This window comes from Kogia breviceps, chromosome 7 (genome assembly GCF_026419965.1).
Source record: "Kogia breviceps isolate mKogBre1 chromosome 7, mKogBre1 haplotype 1, whole genome shotgun sequence".
NCBI classification, from domain to species: domain Eukaryota; kingdom Metazoa; phylum Chordata; class Mammalia; order Artiodactyla; family Physeteridae; genus Kogia; species Kogia breviceps.
Genome location: NC_081316.1, coordinates 101,911,026 through 101,926,880, shown reverse-complemented (window position 1 = coordinate 101,926,880; position 15,855 = coordinate 101,911,026). Strand labels below are relative to the sequence as shown.

The 15,855-nt window shown below is 45.9% G+C and overlaps 1 long non-coding RNA gene across 1 annotated transcript; it reads right to left on the bottom strand.

Annotated features, from left to right (window-relative positions):
* Positions 1–3,765: 3,765 nt before the first annotated feature.
* Positions 3,766–9,780, bottom strand: LOC131759685 (uncharacterized). The gene is made up of 3 exons (XR_010841578.1): positions 9,612–9,780; positions 8,591–8,671; positions 3,766–3,849 (listed from the first exon to the last, which is right to left on the bottom strand). It is a non-coding gene; the product is annotated as an uncharacterized lncRNA (long non-coding RNA).
* Positions 9,781–15,855: the final 6,075 nt, after the last annotated feature.

Sequence of the window (15,855 nt, the reverse complement as noted above, 5' to 3'; positions counted from 1 at the left end):
CCGAATTGGCTGGCATCTTGATCTTGGACTTCCCAGCCTCCAGAACTGTGAGAAATAAATGTCTGTTATTTAAGCCACCCAATCTATGGTATTTTTCATTATGACAGCCTGAGATAAATAATGCAGAAATGTATTATATCTCAATTTTTTTAAAAAAAGAAAGTACTTTATTTAAAAAAGAAACAAGTAAACAAACCAACATATGGAGATACAGATTGTTTGAAGGCAGGATTTGGGTATTCTTATATTGCTGGCTTAATCTCATAGCATCAATCCATTATTATTATTCCTGACACTGATGGGCTAAAGAATGAGCAGAGGGAAACTGTCAGGCAGGAGAAGGTACTTGAGACCATGGTACATGAGAATGATTTGGGGACTAGAGCTGCTAACCTCTCCTAAGAGGAGGGTCGGAACTATAAGGAAATCCCCACAGCTATGCTATTCCTTAGAGATAAAGGCAAGGGTTAGCTTCTCCCCAATTTAAAGCCACTTGGAGAAGCAAACTGCCCACCTGAGACTAAGGCACACCTAATAGCAATGTCTTCCAGAGTGAGGAGCTTAATAGGGAAGAGTTAGAAGAAAGGGGATTGTTACAAATCCCACCCTCAAAAGTAAAAGTCATTCCTCAATGAGATGCCCAGTTACCATCTTAGCAAGAAGGGCAGTTACAGATTCGGGACCATGATGTGTAAAAAGATAACAGGCGGGCTTCCCTGGTGGCGCAGTGGTTGAGAATCCGCCTGCCGATGCAGGGAACACGGGTTCATGCCCCGGTCCGGGAAGATCCCACATGCCATGGAGTGGCTGGGCCTGTGAGCCATGGCCGCTGAGCCTGTGCGTCCGGAGCCTGTGCTCCGCAATGGGAGAGGCCACAGCAGTGAGACGCCCGCGTACCAAAAAAAAAAAAGATAGTAGGATTCTGAAGCTTCATCATTTTTGGTTTCTTGGTCACCCCTGATCAAGGAAGCAAAATAACTCCTCCTTCCTTCTGCAACCCTAGGGGTAGGGAAGGGTTGCAGAAAGAAGGAGGTACCTTAAACACAACAGAGGGAATTTGAGATACTGGGTTCCCACTCCCTACTGATTTGGTTTGGGGCAAGAGCATGCCAGCCAGCGTGAACAGAGGCCCACTTGGAGAGGCCTGGGGCCCACAGGAAAGAAGAAATGAACAACAGTGACAAAGAACAGGAAGTGTCACTGGGGTAGAATAATCGCTGGGGCCACAGAAAGACTCAGTATCATCTTATATGTCTATGGGGCCATCCTTCGAATGTGGTCCCAGGTGGGAAAGTCTAGACCAACAGGTGAAGTCACAGGAAGGACTTTTTGGGTTCCACCTGGGCAAGAAATTGCAAAGCCCAGAGCTGTGAAGGACAGGAGGCCCTGCCTCTTGAAATGGTGCATTCCTTGCCCCTGGAGGGGTGGAGGGACTGAGAAGGGTGAGAGGTTGGGCTAGATACTAGAAACTCTCCAAAGCCCTTTCCAGAAATGAGCCAGGAAAAACACCCTTACCAAAACCCAACAGCAAACCTCAGCTCTCCAGAGCAGGCGTGGGAAAGGGACCAGGCACAGCTGTCTAACAATGATTATAAATGCCAGAGAAATAGTCAATGGGCTGTGACTGTTTATGATAATCACTTTCTTTCCAACTCATCTGGAGATGATGTCACCTGATACTTGGACACCGGTATGTGGCCTGCAGCATGCCTGGCCTGCTCTGCCTTCCTGGTCTCTGGCTGATCAGATGGACTCCTCTACAGGAGTTAGGAGTCGAACGGCTCTAATACAGGATGAGGGGGACAATTTCATTTATTCATAAATAGTGCCGGAGTCTTCTCTGCACCGTGTGCTGGGGCTGCAGAGAGAAAAGAAGCCCCTGCCCTCAAGAGTTCACAGTCTGTGTGCACCATAGACAGCTGGAATTCAGTTATCCATTTGATAAATGTTTGTTGAGTCTGAGTTCTGTGCTAAGCAATGGAGATTGAGCAGGGACAAGAAAGATGTGGTCTCCACCCTTGGAGAACATTGCAGTGGAGGACTCAGACAATAGACAAGTTGCACATAAAGGAGATCATGACTTGTGTAAAATACTATGAAGGAAATTTAACATGTGAGGGAATGGGAGGTGGGGGAGATCTGCTGTAGAAAGGGTGGTCGGGGAGACCTCTCTGACAAGAAGACAATTAGGTTCCCATGCAAAGCTTGAGGAGCCAGCTGATGTATACAGCACAGACTTCCGAGTAAAGGGGACGTCTTCCACGAAGGCAGGAAAGAGCCTGGTGCGTTAAAGAAGCAGAAATGGGGCTTCCCTGGTGGCGCAGTTGTTGAGAGTCCGCCTGCCGATGCAGGGAACACGTGATCGTGCCCCGGTCCGGGAAGATCCCACATGCCGCGGAGCGGCTGGGTCCGTGAGCCACGGCCGCTGAGCCTGTGCGTCTGGAGTCTGTGCTCCACAACGGGAGAGGCCACAACAGTGAGAGGCCCACGTACAGAAAACAAACAAACAAAAAATACAAAAAAAACAAAAAAAAAGCAGCAGAAATGACATCACTGTGCCCAGGTGTGATAGGCGATGGCATCTGATAGGGTTGGAAAAAGGGCTGGAGGAAGCTGCTTACAGGGCTTTGTGGAATTTGAGGGAGGATTTTATTCTAAGTTCAGCTCAAGATCGATATTCCCAGTATTAGAAATGTGGTGGTGAGGATTTTGAAAGGACCAACATCCAGACTGGCTAGGATCCCAGGATCCAGGACATATGCCGTCTGGTGAGCTTGGCCTGCCCCTCCTTTGCTCCATCTCCTGGCTCTGCCCTTCTTTCACTGAGTAGCAGAAAGAGGTAAATTCTTCCAGGAGACAGAGGAGCTTGGACACTTTGGACACTGCCAGCAAAGGCCTTTGAAGTAATCAGAGATGGCTCAGGAGACAGACAGTGGAAAAAGAGTAGGGACTCATGGAGATAAGATCTGTGGCACCTCGTCACATCCTCCTGAAAGTCACTGATGGGGCAATTCTGTCTCTGTCTTTTCCCCAACCTCTGGCTCCTCCAACTCCCCAGAGGAGAGGGAGCTGCAGAATTCCTCCTTGAAGGTTGCTTTCTTGGAAGACCTAGGCTTTTCAGAGCCAGTGCTACTGCATTAACATTTACCATTTCAATTCTGGAAAGGAAGAAGCATAATAAGCTGGTCCAGGCAGAAGGCCGGAAACTTAAGAGCTTCTCTGGTTTTTCTTCTCTGTTTTATTTTTAAAAATCTACTTTGCAAAGATATATGGTCTCCAAGTTTCTGAAAAGGGAAGCAGCAAAGAAACTCCTTCTGGTGTGAATGAAAAGAATTACATAAACCGCAGTAAATTTAGTATGAAATTACATTGCCAGCCCCAGAGGAGAAAGATGCTTTTCCATCCTGCATTATCCATGTTCGAGGATCCATTATCCTGAGTTCCCAGGCTGCTGCACTGAAAAGAGACAGCGGTGTGTAGGTTTGGTCCATCTCCTAGGATAGAAGCTGCTAGAACAGAATAATTATTTGACCTTCCTTAGGGCATTGGGTTTTTACAGAAGTTCCTCCTTGGATTTACATTTGTGTCTTCTTTACTTTTTAAATTGGGACTTGGGTTCCTACTGACTCTTGGGCTCCATTAAATCAGAATTTCCTTCCTCTTGGGGTTTTTCAGTTTTGCTAGTTCCTGAAGTCCTAGGAGGCTCACCTCTGTGGAGGCTCCCATGAAGCTTCTAGGCTGAAAGGAGAGAGCTCATGCTTCAGACATGGGTTTCAAGTCCAAGGTCTGCAACTTCCAGCTGTGTGATTTGGGGCAAGTTCCTTAATGTCTCTAGGCCTGTTTCCTTACCTATAAAATGATGATGATAGCAGTATCAACTTGACCACTTACCTCAAAGATTTGCTGGGGAGTTAATTGAGGAAATATGTTTGTAATGCTCTTGACACAGTACCTGACCCATAGTAATTTTCCAACAAAATTTAACTAGTTTTATAGTCAGGTCCTCTTTTAGTTTTTCTGGAAACATCTGTCGTCTCCCTCTGAGGTGCTAATTTCTTTCAAAGGATGCTATGTGGCCCTAAAAATGGGCAGCCCTGCTAAACATGTTTCATTCATTCAGTAAACATGTATTGAACTCTAACTATATACCCAGTGCTGAAATAGATTCTGTTGATAAAAAGAAAAATAAGCACTATCCCTGCCCTTATAAGCATGTAATGACATTGAATAAGAAAGTCATAAAAGCAGCCTTGCAGGATAGAGCAGACCACAGCACGAGTAGGCAGAAGGAAGCCTGAAGGTTGGGCTTTCCCTGACCACCCTTGGCTCCAATAAGGCAAAGACAAGACTTAGAAGTAGCCACGGGTCCTCTGAGGAGTTTTCTACAGCAGCTCACCACAGACATGAGAGAAGGCTGTGGGTAGACACTCAACATTGGGAGATACAATTTGACCTCGGGGAGTCCTTAGTCCCAACAGAACTTAGGTGCAGCCAGGGTACCAGGGGAGGCAGAGAAACATGGGCTCTGGCCAAATCCAGAGAGATTAGGTCATAAATTACTCAAGCGCAAGCTTGGCTTACAACACCAGTAGGACAAAGATCAGCCATGAGGGAAAGGATGTGGCTCTCGAGACGAAAGGAACTGGAGAACTCTGAAACTTCCCTCCACCATGGGGTTGCATAAAGTCCTCTCCTTCTCCTTCAATCTTAGGGGAGAAAAAGGAGCAGTACAAGAGACTGAGCATCTTTTGTTCAGGAGACATGCACTTTCCTAAAAGAACTATTGCGCTATTGGATGAACTCAAGCTCTAAACCAGATTGGACCTTTGGTTACTTTTTCCCACCCTTCCCCACTCTTTCTGGGAAAGAAGACCAGATTAGTTACACATAACAGAGCTCATTTCCCCTCATGTGTGCGTTGTAATGTGATTAAATTTTGGGACCCATTTTCCTTGATGTATATTCTCCATATCTAGCACAGTGCCGAGCACCAAAGTGACACTTGATGAATACAGCAAGTGTGCATGGTAAAAAAGAAAAGTCCTATCTGCTGCTCTGGATTCCACTTCTGAAAGACATAATCAAGCCAATATGCATGTTTTCATAGAATACAGCCCTGGACTCTTGGCCATTCATTTCCCATTCTTGATGCCTAAACCACACCCAGACCCTCCCTGCTCTGGAGGTGGGGATAAAGGCAATGGGTCTATCTGGACCTGGTGTGAGCATCCATCCTGGGCCTGAGAACATAGTCTATTTTAAATCATTTCTCACTGATGGACCAACTCTATGTCCCCCACAGGTCCCCACCCTGGCCACACACACACAAACACAAAGCCTTACACTCAGATAAACACACAGCTGAGTGGAGATGCCACGTGGGTGTGGGAGTTTTCAGAGCGGAAGGATCTTGGCTGGTTCCATGATGAAGAGGAGGTGGCAATGGGATGAGAAAGAGTGGCATGTGTAGGCCTCACCTCATCCTGGGGAGATGCTATGCTGACATGTGTAGCCAGAATGGATTGTCCCCTTGGGAGGGGCAGAGGCAGATGGGAAAATATTGACCAGAACCAGAGAAAGATTTTATTTCTCATGCATCTCATGATTAAAAATTTTCTTGGGATGTGATGTAGTCTGTGTCTCCTGCCCGGGCAAGTGGGAACTTGGCTTGGGGGAGGGTGCTGGGGTGTGTGGATGATGTCATGGGAGGAGGAGAGGGAGCGCTGTGATATCACAGACATGTGGGAACTTCCTGGGCGAGAAGTTTGGAGGAGGACAAAAGCGCTCAGGAGCCTATTTCTGGCTTTAATAACAGCCCTAGTGACAACCAACCACATGAGATGGGTACAGGCAGGCAGGTCTGTCAGGGAACAGTGACACCTCCTGCCTGGAACACGGGTTTTCTATGAGGTCTTCTAGCCTTTAATGTAGGGGTGGAGCGGGGAAAGTGGGATGCATTTTTTGTCGTGAGAAAGCACAGATGCCCGAGAAAGAATGGAAAGTGGTGGAAAGTTGATGTCACAACAGAGCTTCAAAGGAGTCCCTGAAACACAGTGAGGAGGCTGTGTGAGTCAAGTGTAGGGGGTAAGAGCAGAAGCCCTGCCACCTCCTAGCTTGTGTCCTTGGGAGATTCACTTAACCTCTCTGCACCTCAGTTGCCTCTTCAGTAAGATGGGAATAATTATAGCACCTTCCTCACAGGATTGTCAAGATTAAATAAGTTAATACATACTTGTAAAGAGCTCGTGATGATGCTTTGCATGTAGTATGTGCTCAAGAAAGGTAAACAATTATTATAATAGAAAGAATCCTGGAGTAGGAAGCAGAAGACTGAATTTTAATGCTGACCCAGCCCGTGACCAAGTGAATGTCTCTTTGGGCTTCAGTTTCTTCATTTGCAACAGGAAGGTGAGGGACTAGATAATCTCAACCTTCTCTTCCTGCTCTAACATTCTAAGACCTTGACTCTAAAACCAGGTAGAGCTGATACTGATACAAGTCTTCTTTGCTCCAAATTCTTTTGGGCATGTCAGTGTCTACAGTTCCACCATTTAGGATATAAGCCGTTGAGTTAAGCGTGTTTTAACCCTCTGCTCCTTTCTTCAGATAAAATAGTTGCTGGGGATGATTGGTGGGTATTAAATCAGTAATACATGGCAATGAATTAATTCTTCCAAAAATAAATGGTCCCTGGGTAACATCAGGTCACATAGTATTCCTCAGAAAGAATGGAACTGGAGGGATCTTGAGTGTAAATTTCTAGTACACGATTTTGTCTAGGTTAGGCCCTGTCCTGTAAGAAAATAGGAAGACAAGAGCCATTGCAGCATGAAGAATCTAGGTTAAATACAAGTAGAATTTCAACTAATAGCATATGAAGGGAACCAAAACCTTGGATGGGAACCTGAGGGAGGTTGGCACCAGGCAATGGTCTTGAGGGTCTGTCAATCGCTCTGAGCCAGGCAGGGGATCCCGGGTCACCTGGTGTCTTCTGGGAGTGTATGTCTGTATGTCCCTGGTAGAGACTGTCCTTCCCGGGCATCCTGGAAGTTCTGTGGCTTCTGGAGTGAAAGCACAATTGGCCTTCCACACAAAGCCCAGTTAAGAGATACATCATTTAATGATTCAGTGATGTGCTCCCTGCTGGATACTACAAATTGATCAGAGGATGTTTGAAATGGTCCACAGTCATCAGGCAGAAATTGGAGTGACTCAGATGACAACATCCTTGTCATGTAAGCCAGAGGCTGAGTACTCAGCAACTGGTCCAGAGAGAGAGGAGAGGGGAGTGGGCAAGGGAGAGCAAGAGAGAAGAAGAATGTGGGCATTCCAAAGGATTAGTGGCTGGATGCCCCTGCTCTACAACTCCAGCCCAAGAAAAGAAACCAGCGGTGGAAGTGGAACCTGGGGTCACTGTTCAGATGTCAGGGATAGAAAGAAGTCAAGGGAAGTGAGATTCTCTTCAGTATTCTTGGTTTCCTATGGATGAAAGAAGTCCAGGGTAGCAAAGCGTTTCCCATGCCCACCTGCTGCTCTCCCACAAGATGTGCAGGCCCCGATCCAACTGATGAGGACCTGTCCCACACCAAGGACTCTCAAAAGAGGGTAATGGGGGAGAAGCATTCATATAACCATTCATTCGTATATCCATATAATCATTCATTCATTTGTTACACATTTCTTGAGATTCTACTGTATGCCAGATGCTGTGTCAGGTGCTTAGGACCAGAGAGAAATTAGACACTGTCCCTGCAGGGGATATGGCAATGAGAACCAAGTGTCACAATACAGCAGTGTAGAGCGGTTTAACAGAAGGAGGCAGCGAGCATTGGAAAGCACAGCAGTGGAGCATCTAAGTCGGACTTGGGGCTTGGGAGACACCAGACTGATCAGAATCTTGAAGGTGAGTAGGAGTAACCATGTGGGCAAGGAAGTTGTGAGAGAGCCCTTTGGGCACAGAGAACAGAAATGAAAAGGGGCGGGGATGCAGAAGATCACAGTGTAGATGGGGAACTGGACATGTAGGGTGCAAGTAGCATGTTGGGAAGTGGAAGCTGGAAAGATCTTGAAGGGCTGTGTGTGCAACATCAGGGGAGGAGGAGGGTTTGGGCAGGAGATGGAGAAGGTCCAGCTGCAGTGCGGGGAATGGACGGGAGGGGCAGGCTGGATGCCCAGATCCCTTTAAGGATGGTTATGGAGGAGCTAAACCAGGGAGGGGAGGTGGGAACAGGAAGACTGGGATGGAGTCATGAGATAAGTGGGAGAGGAGCCATCAGCAAGACCTGGACTCCCAGGAAATGCGGGTTGAGGGTCAGGGAGAAGGCAAGAGTGGGAAGGGGCGAGGGAGCAGGGAGGAGACATAAGGACGTGAGTGGAGGTTTATGGAGAGGACATCGTCCTCCTATGATGGGAAAGAGTGCCTATCAATTCTCAGAATCACCGGCTCGTAGTCTGGGTTGGAAGAAACCCTTGAGGTGACGTACTCTAACTGCCCATCTAGTACAGGCATCTCCTCCGGAACCCCTCCTGCCTCAGTCATCCAGCTTCTGCCTTCATTCAAGCATTCAACATAGAACTATTGTGCACTTACCACATGCCTGGCGCTGTGCCAGGCCTTGGGGATGTTGTGGTGACAGAAGGCTGGTAAAGGCTGGGGAAGAGTGGAGAGTAGCTAGAGAAGAATAAAAGAATGAAGACATTTAGAAAATGAGGCCAATCCATGAAGGCGTAAAGAATCAGGGTTACAGACCACCTTTACAGGCATTACCAGAGAGTGGGGCCAGGGAGGCCGGGTGTCTCTTAGCCACCCCCCAACTCCCACTCAGTCATTGGACTCGAGCCACCCCTCTCGAAGGAAGGAAATGTGACCCTGGCGAGGACATGCACAAAGGGCTGGTGGCTGAAGACTGTCTTCTGGCAGCACCCCCAGCAGCTGGGAAATAAATCCTTTGTTACCAATGGAAGATCTGTGTGATGATACACCCCCATGTCTACCACGGAGAGTGTGTCTGGGTGCATCCTGAGGGTGTGGATGTGTGTCTATCAGCATGTGTGTATATCTCTGTGTGTGCACCTCGGTATGTATTCATGCATCTGTATCTATTATAGCCCTCTCTTGGATCTGGAATTGTGAGAGCTCTACAGGTGGCCTAGAGTTAAACCTTGCCCTCTGCCACATTATCATCCACACTGCTTTATTGCCACACCCCAACTTCTTCCTATCCCCTGCCCAGCTTGGGACAACTAGTGAAAAGGTATAGAATGTGGGATTTGGAGTGGGAGATGTCTGTGGATCCTCTACCAATAATCCATTTCTATTCTCACTTACTGAAAGCGGGTGAGAAGGGACAATCCCATAAGGTTCCCTTGTGCAAATTAGAAAAAGGCACTCGTACTAGCAGACCTCATGTGTATGCACAGCCAGGCAAGCAAATTAGACACTCAGCTCCCACTGGACCTCTCTACTGGGCACCCTCAAAGGTTGTTTTATCTGGATTATATTTCCTGACCCACAAAATTTAGAATTGGGCCATGTCTTCCCAAGGAAATTTTTTGATCTCCAAGACCTGACCCTCCTATCACACTGTTGTCAGAAAGTAGGATAACAGTACCTGCCATGAGGCCAGCTTCCTGGGGCAGACTCCTGCCTGAAGGCTTCTGGAAGTCTTGACTTCCCAAATTTCGGGCAGAGGAGGACCTAAGGATAGCCTTGGAGAGAGTTGATGCAGGTAAGGAACGGAGCATCTCCTGGAGTTTAGCGCCCACATCTGTCTCCCTCATCAAGGGACAAAGCAAATCCAATGACCAAATGGATGTAGGAAGAAAAATCAGCAGGGATGAGAGTCCATGACCCAACTGTACAGAGATGAGAAAACCAGGTCACTGGATGCTCTGGACCTTCTAATATTAGATCTAGGGTGGACTCTATCAGTAGTTCATCCAAAACTTTGTAACTTGATCCTTCACCAAATACTTTCTCAAAGAGCCTGTGACTCACTGTCACAGGAATAAAAACCCTCTCTTTCAAAGGTTGATGTCGTTATTTTACACATGTAATTATTGGCTATGGCAGACTGACCCTACCGGGAACAGCAAAGGGCAGAGTGGCAGGAGGCTTAGTGTCCTTGAATTCTTGAGTGCTGGAACTGTAGGAACCTTGAGATCATCTCAACCAGTGCCCACAGCTCACAGCCCGGGGCAGAATTCTGCCCATCACCTTGTTTGATTCAATCCACAAAATGAACACTGAGGATACGTTTATACAGGGCATGCCCTCTCCTGCTTATCTCCTGCTGCCAGGCTACTGCATTCTGCCACTGGCTGAAGCTCATGGAGAACAGTGATTTGCCCAAGGTCACACAGCTGCTCAGAACTGGGTCAGAACCACGCCCCCAGGCTGCTAGGGCAGCGCAGGGCTTTCTTAGCCCTGGGTGTCTCTGGTTCTCTTTTGATCTACATGGACAGGAGATGTGAAGGAACATGATGAACTTACTCGTTTCCTTCATGAGGTAACAGCTTGCACGAGGCCCCCATGTCCCCTTATGCACGCACGTGTACACACACATGCATATGCATGCATGCACACACGTGCACGTGAGCTTAGACTCCTAGACTACCAAGAGCATCTCGGTCTTTTTTTTTTTTTTTAATCATTTTGGATTCTACCTAACTCAATGCTTGGCATGTTGGTGTATCTCAATCAATGCTTGTTGAATGAAAGAATGATGAATATTAATGGATGCTTACCTTCCCAAGATCCCTGAGGTCTTTACCATAACCTTGATTCAGAGTCCCAGTTAGACTATTTCAAATGGGGGAGGAGAGAGAGAAGAAAAGGAAACATTACATTTGTCAGTACTATGCCAGGCACTTGAATGTATATCATCTCAGCTGATCTCATTTTAAAATGAAAACTACCAAGTGAGCAGACGTCTGCCCACAAGGGAGCGACCCCCCACCCTCCCTGGCGCCCACACAGAAGGGCTCTAAGTACAGCCAGCTTACACTTCTGCATCAGTGTCTGCTTCTGCTTATCTGCAGAAGATCTGAAAAAGAAAATAACATCAGAACTTCTAAACACCAAAAGCTCAGTAGCTGAACTTTGCAGCCTTCCCCCTTTGTGAGACAGAGAATCAGGAGAATATTAAGAGGAGTGAGAACAGGAAGCTAAAAATATCTTCAAAGCTTATGTAAATTCGGTACCCAGAGAGCCCTGGCCTTTGGGCTCCAGCTGCCCGGGAAACTGACTTAGACGCCCTTGACATGGAGATCCAGACATTCTCAGAACCTGCCCACCGCATAAAAGCTTTAAAATATCTTCCTAATTGTGTTCCATGTTCTTTAAATATGTCACCCTTGGGAGTGGAGCTACAGTATGCTAATGAGGCCATGGATGAGCCCCAGACACCCCTCTCCCCCACCCCACCCCCACCTCCGGCCTCTGGGGAAAACAGTGCAAGGTCAGAGACATCCATCCAACAGGAGCCTTTGCGAGGGGCTGTACCCCTAACCACTAGCATGTTAATAGGGAGGGAATCAAAAGATCACTCAATCAACACCCAATGAAGGAATCATTTCAATCAACAGCACAGCTCATAAAAGTCTCCATGCCACGGCCACTGCATAACAACAATTCTTAATTGAGAATTAAACGAACTTTTATCTGATGCAATTCCGAACTTCAGCCTTTAACATAATGCCAAGTTCAGAAACACATTTGTCTTCATGATTCAATCTGGCAGCTTGTACACATTTAATGGGTATTTTTCCCTCACAGCTGACACTTTCCCTTCCTGGTTCACATAGGAAAATGAGATGGGTGTCACCTATCCAAAGGCCACATTGCTAAGCTAAGTGACTCTGGGTAGGAAGGGGGCTCTAACTGAGCAAATGTTAACCTGAGCTGACCTAAGCTGGGCTAGGACCTGGTTTCCTGTTTGGTAACCAACACCTACTAAGTGTAATTCAGCTCTTAGGTACTCGGGGTGCTGGCTGCCAGATGGGAGACAAGTAGCTTTTAAGGCACTGATGACATAGTCTTCCTGACATTAGAGGCATGGCCACGAACCAGGAGGCCAATTTCTCTCAGAAAGAGCAGCTCAATATCAACTGTGCTAAATCCAAGTCATATTCGGCAGAGGCTATTCAACATCCAGATGGACGTGAGTGAGTATCTCCATTCAACAGGGCAATGCATTTCATTACTTACAGATTCCTTCTCTAGCCGGCTCATCTTGGCAGTCCTGGGCAAACCAGGTCCTGGCCAGAACTAAGTCTGTTCAGCAGGAATATTAAAGTAAAAGCAGGCAACAAGGTCCTATTGTATAGCACGGGGAACTATATTCAATATCCTGGGATAAACCATAATGGAAAAAATATTTTAAAAGAACGTCTATACGTGTATAATGGAGTCCCTTTGCTGTACAGCAGAGATTGCCACACCATTGTAAATCAACTGTACTTCAATTAAAAAATAAATAAAATTAAAGTAAAAGCAGGAACTCAAAATATCCAAGTCAACAGCATCTCATCCTTCCGTGAGATGGTTAGAACGCTTGAAATTTCTGTTGAAAACCTGGGCAAGCTTAGAAACAAATCCAAAGCGGTTTCTTTGGAACAACGTTGGTTCTGCCTGTGAACACTGTAGGGACCTTCTGCTACATTTCAGAGCTGGCTTGACCTCCCCAGAGAACACGGTGGTTTGACACCCTAATGCTCACAGCTAAACATCCCCTTTGCCTCCTCTCCATTTGGTAGTTCAGGTGTGTGGGGCTCTTCTTCACTGACATCTGCAAGCATTTGCAGCTGCAACGCTCACCTCCATCTCTCTACAAAATATGCGGCTGACACACTGGAAAAAGTTGTCCAAGGGCCATATCAGCCCCTGATCATGCATTCAGACATTGCAAATTGATTGCCAACTGGCTGAATTTAGCCACAGATGTATGCGCAGGGTCTCCTCCACCCCATCTCTCCATCTCTCTGTCTCTCTCTCTCTCTCTCACACACACACACTTTGACTTTCCAGGTCACCAAAATCCCCACCAAGTCTTGTTGCCACACACGTTTGGTTGCACTCATTTACCTTATCTCTCTGGAAATCAAAAAAGTGTGAGTGTGTAAAAGGCTGCCAGAGTCCACACATTTTAACCCATATTATAAATCTTTTCACCCAAAAACATATATGCTGGAGGCAACAGGTGGCTGCTCCTTCAGGATACACGCTAGGATTACAGCCAGTAGGCCACTTAATAGCAACCTCAGGCAACCCAATTTTTTCTTCTAGATCAAAAGGTATGGGTGGAGTCAGAGAGGGAAGGATTCTAGGGTTAGTTACAACTCTTACCTTTCTGCGCCCTTTTCTGGAAAGGTAAACTGTCCCTGAATTCTTGATTCAGTACAACGTTGTCTCCTTGGGCTGCCATAACAGAATGCCACACACAGGGTGGCTTAAACAATAGGAATCTATTTCTCGTGGTTCTGGAGGCCACAAGTTCAAGCAAGATCAAATTGCCAAGGCTGGCTCTCCTTCCTGGCTTGCAGACCACCACCTTCTCGCTGTGTCCTCACAGGGCCTTTTCTCTGGGTGGAGAGAGTGATCGAGTGCTGGTGTCTCTTCCTCATGTTATGAGGACGGTCCTATCAGATTCGGATTTTCCTTATGATCTTACTTAAGTTTATTTACCTCTTTAAAAGCACTATCTCCAAATGCAGTCACAGTGGAGATTTGGGCTTCAACATAGGAGTTTGGGAGAGGGGGGACACACTTAAGTCCATAAAAAGTGCTAACTGGAAAGCCCATGTGCAACTGTTGCTATTGTACCAACATCAAGGATGGTAAGTATGTTAATATTAATTAATTATATTGATGCCCATGAATATATCAATATTGATTGTTTACCTTAATATTTAGTATAGGATTCAATTCTATTAATTACTCTGATCCCAACTCTATGGCAGCCATTGCTATTCAATAATGATACCTTTTCCCTTTGGACCAATGTGGGGCCTCAGAAAACTTCTCAACATGGTGTCGAGTCAGCTCTCACCAACCAATTGAATTTGGTACAGGAGATGTGACATTGACACTTGTACTCTGTAACCAGGCCTCCTCCACCTTGGGGGAAGATCTAGAAACCAGATGAAAATCCAGGAGGGGCTGACACACATCTGTGTTGTCAAGATGTAGCTTCCCTACTGGTCAGAACACATGGCCTACAGGGACTTTTGACTGACAAAGTCGCCCTGGAAACTCCCTTTCCTAGATTCTATATAAAGCAATTCGTCCTCTCGCAGCTTTCCCTTTTTTTTCCTGCAGAGTCATAAGACCCAAGCCACAGCTAATGCTTGGCGTCATCAACCTTGTTTCCTGAGCTGTTGTCTCAGAAATTGCTTCTTCTCAGCCTCCACTTAAACACAGTCTGAAAATGCTTTTTCTCTACTTTTCCTGGAATTTTATTCTTATCCACTAATCTGTGCTATTCTCCATGGACTACTGACCCTGGAGCTAAATAAACTTCCCCTTCTCTGTCAATTGCTTGGCCTTTCTGTAGAAGAGGCAAAAGAGTGGATTTGCAAGGAGTGAATAATACCACATTGAATAGAAATGCCTTCACAAAAATAGGATCTAACATTATGAGCTTAGTTTCAACCAGAGAACAATATGAAGAATGATATTTGGTCTTTTACAAGGTGGATTTTGAAGATGTTCTTCATATTATTATTCCTTGAGTTTCTCCTTGAATTAAATACTAGGGAAGCAGACTGTCCATCCTGATAAATGGAGTAATCTGCTTTCTTAGCATTTAATTCAAGGAGCAACTCAAGTCATAATAATAAACCCATCATGTTTTCCTCCTTTCCTTGGCTGCCAGTAAACTCACAGCTATGTTTTGTAGTCAGCGGTTGTTATTATTATTAGCTAGAGGTTTCTGGTAAATTATTTTCTCCTTTCATTACTGGACTCCCTTACTCATCCTTAAAGTGTATGTATCTCCTACATGAGCTGTTTCTTCTCTTAGGAGGTGAATGGGGTACGTTTATTAAATAATACATCAGTGGTTCAGTCAGGGACATATCACCAGTGGACTGGGCTTAAACCCCAGTTCAACCCACCAATCGTTTATTGATCCATATTACCAGCTGGTCCCCAAGTGCTCTATAAATGTTCTCTAAGAAGACATATTGAATCTTTTGAAATGATAAAAGGGTTTAAAACTGAGCAAAGGCTTGTCAATAGTTGTCACACTCTATTTCAGCACAATAACAAATCTCAAGTCCCCAAACTTGCATAACTTAAAACTTGAGAACACCCATGATCTCAACTTCCCCTTCAGTTTCAACCAGACCCATATTCCAATTATGTCTTGAACATCTCTTTTTGAATATTCCAAAGGCAGCACAGGCCTAACAGGCACAGGTGAACTCTATCCTTCTACCCTACCTTCCTACAGATTTATTTCCTTCATCGTATTCTTGGTTTCAGTCAGTGTTAACACTGTTTGCTGAGTTTCCCAAGCTAGAAGCCTTGATTTTACTTCTCACACTCAATCAGTCTCCAAATGCTTCAGAATACGTTTCTGAACCTGACCCCTTCCCTGAAACCCCTCTGTCACTGTCTTAGAATAGGGGTTGGCTTTTTTCTTCCCTGAATTATTGCAACAACTTCCTAAACATTCTTTATGCTATCTAGTCTTTTCCTTTACTCTCATACTGTCATCAGTGTCATCTTCCTGATCGCTTTCTAGTTAAGGACCTTTGCTGGCCTCTCAATCACTATAAAATAAACACCAAATTCCATAAGGTAGTGTACACGGTTCATTGCAATCTAGCTCCATCCTTCTACAGCCTCACCTC